At 36.1% G+C, this 9322-nt stretch overlaps 1 non-coding gene across 1 annotated transcript; it reads right to left on the minus strand.

Annotated features, from left to right (window-relative positions):
• Window positions 1-8458: 8458 nt before the first annotated feature.
• LOC128042652 (small nucleolar RNA R71) lies at window positions 8459-8565 on the minus strand. Its single transcript, XR_008198167.1, has one exon. It is a non-coding gene; the product is annotated as a small nucleolar RNA R71 (small nucleolar RNA).
• Window positions 8566-9322: the final 757 nt, after the last annotated feature.

Raw genomic sequence — 9322 nt, forward strand, 5'->3', positions numbered from 1 at the left:
CAGTTACAAAATCCATCATTATGTGCTCCCATTTCCACTTAGGGATCGATATGGGCTGAAAAGGTCCTGTAGGAACTTGATGTTCTGCTTTCACTCGCTGACACATTAGAAATTTGCTTACAAGTTCGGTTGTTTCTCTTTCCATCCCTAACCTCTAGTATAATTCTTTCAAATTATGATACATTTTTGTTCCACCTAGGTGCATAGTGAAAAGACTATCATGAGCTTCTCGAAGTAATACCTCCTTCAATTCTATATTACTAGGGATACAAATTTGAATTTGAAACTACAGACAATCACGATCATCAATACTGGAGTTTTCAATTGAGCCACCTTGAATCATTTCTCTAATTTTCAACATCTTATAAAACACGAATTCCTTTCCTGACTCAGGTAGAGTTAAAATTGATGCCTCTATCAACATTTTTTTAACTTATCAAAACTCTCTTGACACTTCTCATTCCAAGCAAACTTTACATTTTTCTGGAGAAGCTTCGTCATTGTCATAGCTATTTTCAAGAATTCATCCACAAATCTTTGATAATAACTGGCTAAACCAATGAAACTACGAATTTCTAACACATTCTTTCATGCTTTCCACTGAACAATTGGTTCGATCTTTTTTGAATCTACTCGAATTCCATCATCTGATATCATGTGTCCCAAGAATACCACTTTGGTTACCCAGAATTCACATTTGCTGAATTTCCCAAAGAATTGCTTCTCTCGGAATACTTGTAACACAATTTGTAAGTGTTGTTCATGTTCAACTTTTGATTTTGAATAAATCAGAATATCATCAATGAAAACAACCACGAACCGATCAAGATACGGTTGAAAAATATTTTTTATTAGATCCATAAACGCTATTGAAGCATTCGTCAATCTGAATGGCATCACCAAAAATTCATAGTGACCATAACGTGTTCAGAAAGTCGTTTTCGGTACATTACTATCTTTTACCTTCAGCTGATAGTATCCCAATCTTAGATCAATTTTGGAGAAGATAAATGCTCCGATAAGTTGATCAAACAAGTCGTCGATATATCGAAGGGGGTATCGATTCTTAATTGTCAACTTGTTTAATTGACGATAATCAATGTAAAGTCTCATTGAACCATTTTTCTTTTTAACAAATATCACCAGAGCTCCCCAAGGTGATATACTAGGGTGAATAAAACCTCGTTCTAACAAATCCTATAGTTGAACCTTCAATTCTTTCAACTCAGTTGGCACTATCCAATACAGAGCTATGGACATTGAAGTTATACCAGGGAACACTTCAATTTCAAATTCAACTTCCATATCCGATGGTAATCAAAAAAATTCTTCAGGAAATACATCAGGAAACTCATAAAGAGTCCGGATGTTACAAATTTCATTATTTCTAGGATTTAAGTTAATAACAAATGCTAAGAAAGCTTCACAACCTTGCTTCAGTAACATATCAACTTGCATCAAAGAAAAAATATGATTTGACCCACTTGCTTTAACACCTCTAATTTTTATGACTTTCTCGTTTAAATCTTAAATCGAAAACTTTTTCTTATTAAAATCTAGAACCACTCTGTCTTCGGTCAGCCAATCTATACCCAAGATTATATCAAAATCACCAAAGGGCATGATCAATAAGTCTGCAGGAAACATCAGATTTTGAATCTCTAGGGGACAACGTTTACATACTTGATCTACTAATACTGTTTGACCCAAGGGACTAGATACTGACATAGCTACTTTAGACATTTTAGAATTCACACTCCCAGATTTAACCATGTCAGAATTGACATATGACTTAGAGGAACCAGGATCTATTAAAGTGTAGACAGGTGTGGAGAACAACAGAAAAATACCTGGTACAACATCGATAGTATCTCCCTGATCACGTGTCTGCACTACATAAGCACGTGCCGGTGCTCTAGCCTCAAACTGATGAGTAGCTATTTCATTCCTTTTTCTCGATCCACCCCTCGAAACTGATCCACCTCTACTCGTCCCTCGACCCCTGACTGTAGAGGCGACTCTCTATGAATCATCGAGTGTATCATTTTCATTCTTTAGACATTCTCTAGTGAAATTTTCCAATGACCCACAACAAAAATAGCCCTTTTTCAATTTCTTGCATTTTCCCCAGTGCTTCTTTCCAAAATGTTCAAAATTTTGCATCTTTGAAACTTTATTCGGTCCCTTTACACTACCTACTGAAATCGTAGGTTGACGATCTTGCACTTTATTTGGCATAGTCGATCTTTCGTTGACTTTCCAAATTCTCGTGATTCCTTACTTCTTTTTTATGCAGAAGAAATATTAGGGTTCCCAAACTATTTACCTATGGCACTAGGAGGTTCAAATTTCTTGCTTCAGCCAAGAGATTGTTTGACCATCTTTGCTCGTTCTGATAAGTCTGCAAACTCCTTATTTTTCAATACTAATAGTTGAGTTTAGATTTCATCACGCATGCCCCATAGAAAACATTTGCAATTTTCTTCTTCTGTAGGAATCAATTCCTTTGCATACTTGCGAAGTCGCGAGTATTCCCGTTCATAATCTACTATCGACATATCTTCTTGCTTTAACATGAGAAATTCTTGTTTCCTGTCTTCAAGATAGAGTTCACCAACGTACTTCTTTTGAAATTCAACTTGAAAGAATTCCTAATCAGCTACTTCTATAGGAATGTGCCTCATAACTATTTTCCTCCATGTATAAGCTTCCCCTTGTAGTAGTGAAACTGCACAGATTATGCTCTCTCGAGGAGTACATTCTAGTTGTTGTAAAATTTGAGTTGTTAAATCTAACCAAGATTTCGCTATTGATGGGTCAACTCCTTTTAGTCCAGTAAACTCGGTAGTGCCATATCTTCTTAATTCTTTAATAGGTGCTCCTTTAACCACATGTTTATCGTCGAAGGTGGAATGACTCCCGCTACTCTTTGAAGCGCTTCAACGATAGTACATAACAAATTAATATAATTTTGTCCTTCATTGTGGCCCATATTCGCATCTGATCTTTGTACTCCATTAGACTGGACATTCGGTGTTATAGATTTTGTAATATCTAATTCCTCCGTGGATTCATCATCATCCAAAATTTCTTAATTCACAACATTATTGGATTCATCTGACATCTTTTAACTATAAAACCAAAATAATTCAAATCAACATCCAAATCTTGACTAAAACTCGACTTAACTTTGGCATGTACCTCTAGACTCAATTCTGAGCTCTATTTAGCCTAATAATCAGCTAAAATTGTAACCTCTAATACCACTAAATGTAACAGGGTTATAGAGTATTACCAGACAAACAAAATAATAAATATTTATTTCATAAATCGACATAAACATGTTTTAAACCACGCAATCACATACAAATCATCCTTAAAATGAGCCCTTGCGGCCCTAAAATTACTTTAGAAACAATCCGGGACTAAATTGAAAACATTTAGGAAGTTTAAGAAAAAGTTATAAAATTTAGACTGCAAGGATCACACGGCCGTATGGCTAGGTTGTGTGACTCACACGGTTGGGGCATACGCCCGCGTCCCCTAGCCGTGTAACCTTCAAAATAGGGACATGTAACTCCCTAACTTGTATGCAAAGAAACTAACAGAGGACACACAGCTGTGTCGCCAACCCGTAACACCCTAACTTGTATGCAAAGAAACTAACAGAGGACACACAGCTATGTCGCCAGGCCGTATGTCACACATGGTTGAGACACACGCCCGTGTCTCAGGCCATGTGGACTAAAATTCACCTAAAAGCAAGCCATTTTCAAAAACCTTACAAGCATAACCATTCAACCTATCTAAGTACACTTTAAAAGGGACCTTAAGCAACATCAAAACACAATAAAACATGGTCAAAACATATCAAAACAAACATCTTAAGTGTCTAACCAATATGCCCTCATTGGCATCACATTTAAATCATCCATCCACAACCAATATACCATTCATAGGTACCTCAAATAATGTTCAAGCATTCAAATAATTGAATATGGTAAATGCATAACCTATACTAATCATCCTTAAAACAACTAATTTCATTAAACTTATCACATGAACATAAATACAAGTAAATCCAACCATCACCAAAACATGCTACATAAACTTATATCTATATATACAAACCTATAATCAAATATTTAAAATATTCAACTTTTAGGACATATTTACACCATAGGTACATGCCAAAATCACAAAAGAAAACATCACCAACATTGAGTATGGGATTCTTGTAGGATGCCGAGTCCGAGTCTACTGTTAATCTAACCTGCAACATGGAAACCAATTCACATTTAATAGATTTCATTTATATAACTAAACACAAGAATAACCAAATCATATGAGATTATATCTCAACCAAATAAAAATTACAATTCTTATTTAATAATACCTATAACCAAATCTTTTTGATAAATCATATAACCTTGCCGTGTAGCCCCTTAGTTACATGGCACCTGGTGCCTAGCGGATAAATCGCAGAAGAGTTTGCGCCCAGAGCTGGTCGGATTAATCGATGATATAAAATGTGAGCCTAGCTCTAGTTGGATAAACCAACGATGTTTACGCCCAACGCTTGTCTGTTATACAGACGATTATTTGCCCAACACTAGTCAAACAAGTTGACAAAAGTTGCGCCCAGTACTAGTCGGATATACCAACATAATCAATAGTGTGCCCATCTCTAGTTGGATAAACCAATGATGTTTGCGCCCAGCGCTAATTGTTTATACCAACGATTTTGTAATTATTTACTTCCACGATTTCCTCATTCATCACTTAACATCTTTATTCGATACTACACGTACAATTGTATATCAAGTATTAAAATAACATTGATTAATTAAATAATTAATAGAGAAGTTAAGTTCAAATCTACGAACTTATCAAAACTATGCGTTTAGATGATTATTCCCTAGCCTTTTCTTTTCCATGAATAGCAACGAGATCTCTTGTTTCTCGATATGCAAGTCCTTCAAATCAAATAAACAAGATTTATTAATGGCTTCCTTTCCCTTTTACTTTTCTTTAGTTTCGGTAAGAAGAAGAAAAATATAATTTCTTTTAGTGGACTCTTTTGTGCTTTATTCAATTTGTTTTAATTATTTATTTACTTTTATAATTCCTTTAATGATTATTATACTAACTTATTATATATATTTACAATACTATGAATTTTATTAAAATCGTCCACCATCACCCTTCCCTTATAATTATTGGCTTATTTATTTAGCATGTCCCTTAAGCTAGTTTCATCTTAAAGTTTAGTAGTAACTCCTAATTTTATCCCTTATTAGATTTAGTCCCTTTACTTTAATTAAAAACTTAATACTTAAAGTTAAGGTTCACGGATGAGGAGATCCTTGAAGCTTTTAACCAAATGGATCCATGAAAAGCCCCGGGGATTGATGGCATCTAGGGTGTTTTGTTTAAAGAAAACTAGTAGGTGGTGGGTAAAGATGTTCTTACTCTCCGTCATGAAATTTTAGATGGAAAAAAAAGATATTTCTTACATTAAGAAAATGGTTATTGTTCTTATTCATAAGATTAAAGATCCGGTGGACATGTCTAATTTTTGACCTATTTGCTTGTGCAGGGTGATTTATAAAATTATCACAAAGATATTGGCGAACTAATTGAAGGATGCTCTACCCTTTGTATTAGTCAGAATCAAAGTGCCTTTGTTTCTGATCGTATGATCCATGACAACATTTTCATTGTGCATGAGCTGTTGCACTACCTCTAAAGCTCTAAAACTGGCCCGAATAAAGGTTTTGTCATTAAGCTAGATATGAGCAAGGCGTACGACCGGGTGGAGTGGAATTTCCTTGAACAAGGCATGAAAATTTTGGGTTTTGAAGATGCTTGGGTGGAAAAAATTATGAGATGTGTCTAGTCTATGAAATATGTGGTTAAGTGTAATGTAGTACTTTCAGAGGCCATTGTCTCAAAGAGAGGTCTTCGACAAGGAGACCCCCTCTCCCCTATCTCTTCTTATTCTGTATGGAGGCCTTATCGAGAATGCTTCTTTGCGCTCAACATACCGGTCTTATTTGTGGTATTCGGGCTAGCAAAAATGATCCTCGCATTAATCACTTATTTTTCGTAGACGATGCCCTCCTCTTTATTGAAGGGGATGTTGATGCTTTTTTAATGATTCTTAATGATTTTGAATATGTTTCAGGGAAACAAATAAATCTTGACAAGTCTATGGTTTTGTTTAGCGTGAATACCCCTATGAACCAAAGGCAGCATTTTGGTAATGTGCTTCGTATGAGAGTTGTTGAACAGTTGGATAACTATCTTGGTTTACCTCTTCATGTTGGAATGAAAAAGTCCTTACCTTTTCAAGACATTCTTGACCATTTTTCATATAGGATAAATAGTTGGTTAAAGAGACTTTTTTCTATGGCGGTAGATAAGTTACTATTAAATCAATTCTTCAAGCATTACCTACTTATGCACGTTCTGTTTTCCATGCTCTTAGGGATACCATCGAGGAGATTCATTCAAAGACTCAAAGTATGTGGTGGGCTTGTAAAGATAAAGACCGGGGGTGGGCTATGCTTGCATGGGATAAATTCTGCCTCCCCAAGGGGATGGGAGGGCTTGGTTTTAGAGACATTCGATTCTTAAACATTGCTCTCCTTGGAAGAAAAGTCTGGAGGTTGCTCGCAAACAAAGATACTTTATGTTTTTAGGTTCTTAGTTCCAAATATTTCCCTAATGGTGATTTGTTCCACCCTAAAAAGGTGGATAAACCGTCGTACAGATGGAGCATTGCTACTGCTGCTGGGACTCTCGAAAACGGCTTTGGGTGGCAGGTGGGTGATGGGAATACTGTTGATATTTGTTCAGAAAATCGGGGTTTTGAGGGGCTAAATAGTGATTCTATAAGAAGCAATGGTCCGTGCATTCATGATAAAAAAGTGCATGAGCTTTGGATTGACGACCGCATAAGATGGAAAAAAATAGTCATTAAAATTTATGGCATCTGCATGGGGGAATATATCTGTAACTTGCCTATCATTTCAAATGGCCTGAAGGACTATAAGGTCTAGTTCCAAAATTATCAGGGTTTTTACACATCAAAATCGGTGTATTCTTGGCTTTTTCTTCAGCAGGTGGGTCTAGGTCCTCACCGTCTCTTTTGGAAGACCATTTAGAAGTTGAAAACCCTTCCAAAAATAAGGGTGTTTGCTTGGCAGATGGGACATGATATATTGCCAACAAATACGAAGATTTGGTAGAACGTAACAAGGAGAGCCATCAGTGCGGGGCTAGAACTAAAACTTTAATACATGCACTCAAGGATTGCCCTACGGCCCATGCCATTCTGACATGTGGTGGCCTGAATGGTAGACTCATTAACAATAACTATGATTGCTGTATTGACTGGATTGAGGAGTCCATACGGCTGTCAGACAAGAAAGCCATTGCTAACTTTATCACTATATTATGGAATACCTGGAATAACCGAAACAACTTCACCTTTCGTGGCAAGGAAGAAGATGCACGTGTAACTTGGGAGAGAGCCATTACCTTAAGAAAGGATTTTCACATTAATAACTTTATTTACAAACTGATGCCACTATTATCCCCTCTTCCAAAAAAGTGGGAGAAACCTTTAAGAGGTACTGTAAAAATAAACTTCAATGCTGCTGTGTCAAACACAAAAATCGATTATGGGGTAATCACACGCGACTCTGAGGGCTTTGCAATTGGTGGGAGTTTTGGTTTCAAAAATGATGAAATGGCGAGTGAATGGGTTGAACTTTATGCTTTCAAAGAGAGTCTCAAGTTAGTTAGAATGCTTGAAGTTACCAAAGTCACCTTCAAAATAAATTTTGCTACTCTTGCTAATAGAATAAAGAAATGTGGGGATGACATCAATCTCATGGGTTACTGCATTAATGAGTGTTTTTTAAATATTGATAGGCTTTATAATTTGGCTGTTAAATGGGCAAATTATAATTGTAACAAAGTGGTTGACTTTTTGAGTAAATATGCCATTTCTAATAAGGGCCATTTAGTTTTTGTTATGGATTTCCCTATGGTGATTCATAATCTTGTAATTGATGATGTTATTAATTAATGGATGACAGTTATGGTCTTTTTGTCAAAAAAGAAAATCTGGGAATTAGGAGGCCGAATATCGAGGCACCCCAATTTGAATTAAAGCCTTTAATGTTTCAAATGTTTCAATCCATGGGCCAGTTTAATTGTATGCCCATAGAAGATCCACACCTTCACCTTTAATTATTCATGGAGGTGAGTGATTCATTTAAAATAGTCGGTGTGACTGAAGACGCATTGAGGTTGAAGTTGTTTCCATACTTATTACAAGATCGAGCACAAGTATGGCTCAATTCGTTGCAACCAAATTCGATATCTACATAGCTAGAATTAGTTGAGCGGTTTTTGGTTAAGTATTTTCCACCTAGCAAAGACGCTAAGTTGCAAAAATGAGATCACCACTTTTCAACAATTGGATGATGAGTCCTTGTACGAGGGGTGGGAGAGATACAAAAAATTACGTCATAAGTGTCTTCATCATGGGATTCCACATTGCATCCAGTTGGAGACATTTTATAATGGCCTCAATGCACACACGACGTTGGTGGTACGTGCTTTTTTGAATGGTGCTCTCTTATGAAAGTATTATAATGAGGCTTACAAGATCATCATGAGGATAGCCAGTACAATTACCAATGGCTGACAAGTTGAACAACTTCAAGAAGACTAGTAGTCAAAGTGCATGAAGTTGACATGCTTTCATCACTCTCAGCTTAGGTATCTTCTATATCTTCAATGTTGAAATAATTTACTATTAAAGAGTTTAATCTTGTTGCAGCTCAAACACTGAGTCAATTCGATGTAGTTTCCTATGTATATTATGGGGATGGTCATTCTTTCGATAATTTTCAATCAAATCTAGGTTTAAATTATTATGTAGGGAACCAACACAAAATAAAAGTGGACAAGGACCACAGTCCAACTTCTACAATCCTTCATGGCGTAATCATCCAAACTTTTCTTAGAGTAACCAAGAAAATGTACCAAACAACTACATGTAGCATAGATCCAATCAATCTCAAGAGTTTAACCAATAAGTTCCAAAACCACCTCAAGCTGAATCATCCTAAAGTTTTTAGAATTTGTTGCTGGTGTACATGGTAAAGAACGACGCCTTAATCCAAAGCCAAACAACAATACTGAAAAATTTAGAGAACCAAATGGGTCAGTTAGCTACGGAGCTTCGTAACTGACCGCAAGGAACCTTTCCGAATGATACAGAAAATCCAAGGAAATTGGTTAG

Source organism: Gossypium raimondii, chromosome 7, assembly GCF_025698545.1.
Source record: "Gossypium raimondii isolate GPD5lz chromosome 7, ASM2569854v1, whole genome shotgun sequence".
Classification (NCBI taxonomy): Eukaryota; Viridiplantae; Streptophyta; class Magnoliopsida; order Malvales; family Malvaceae; genus Gossypium; species Gossypium raimondii.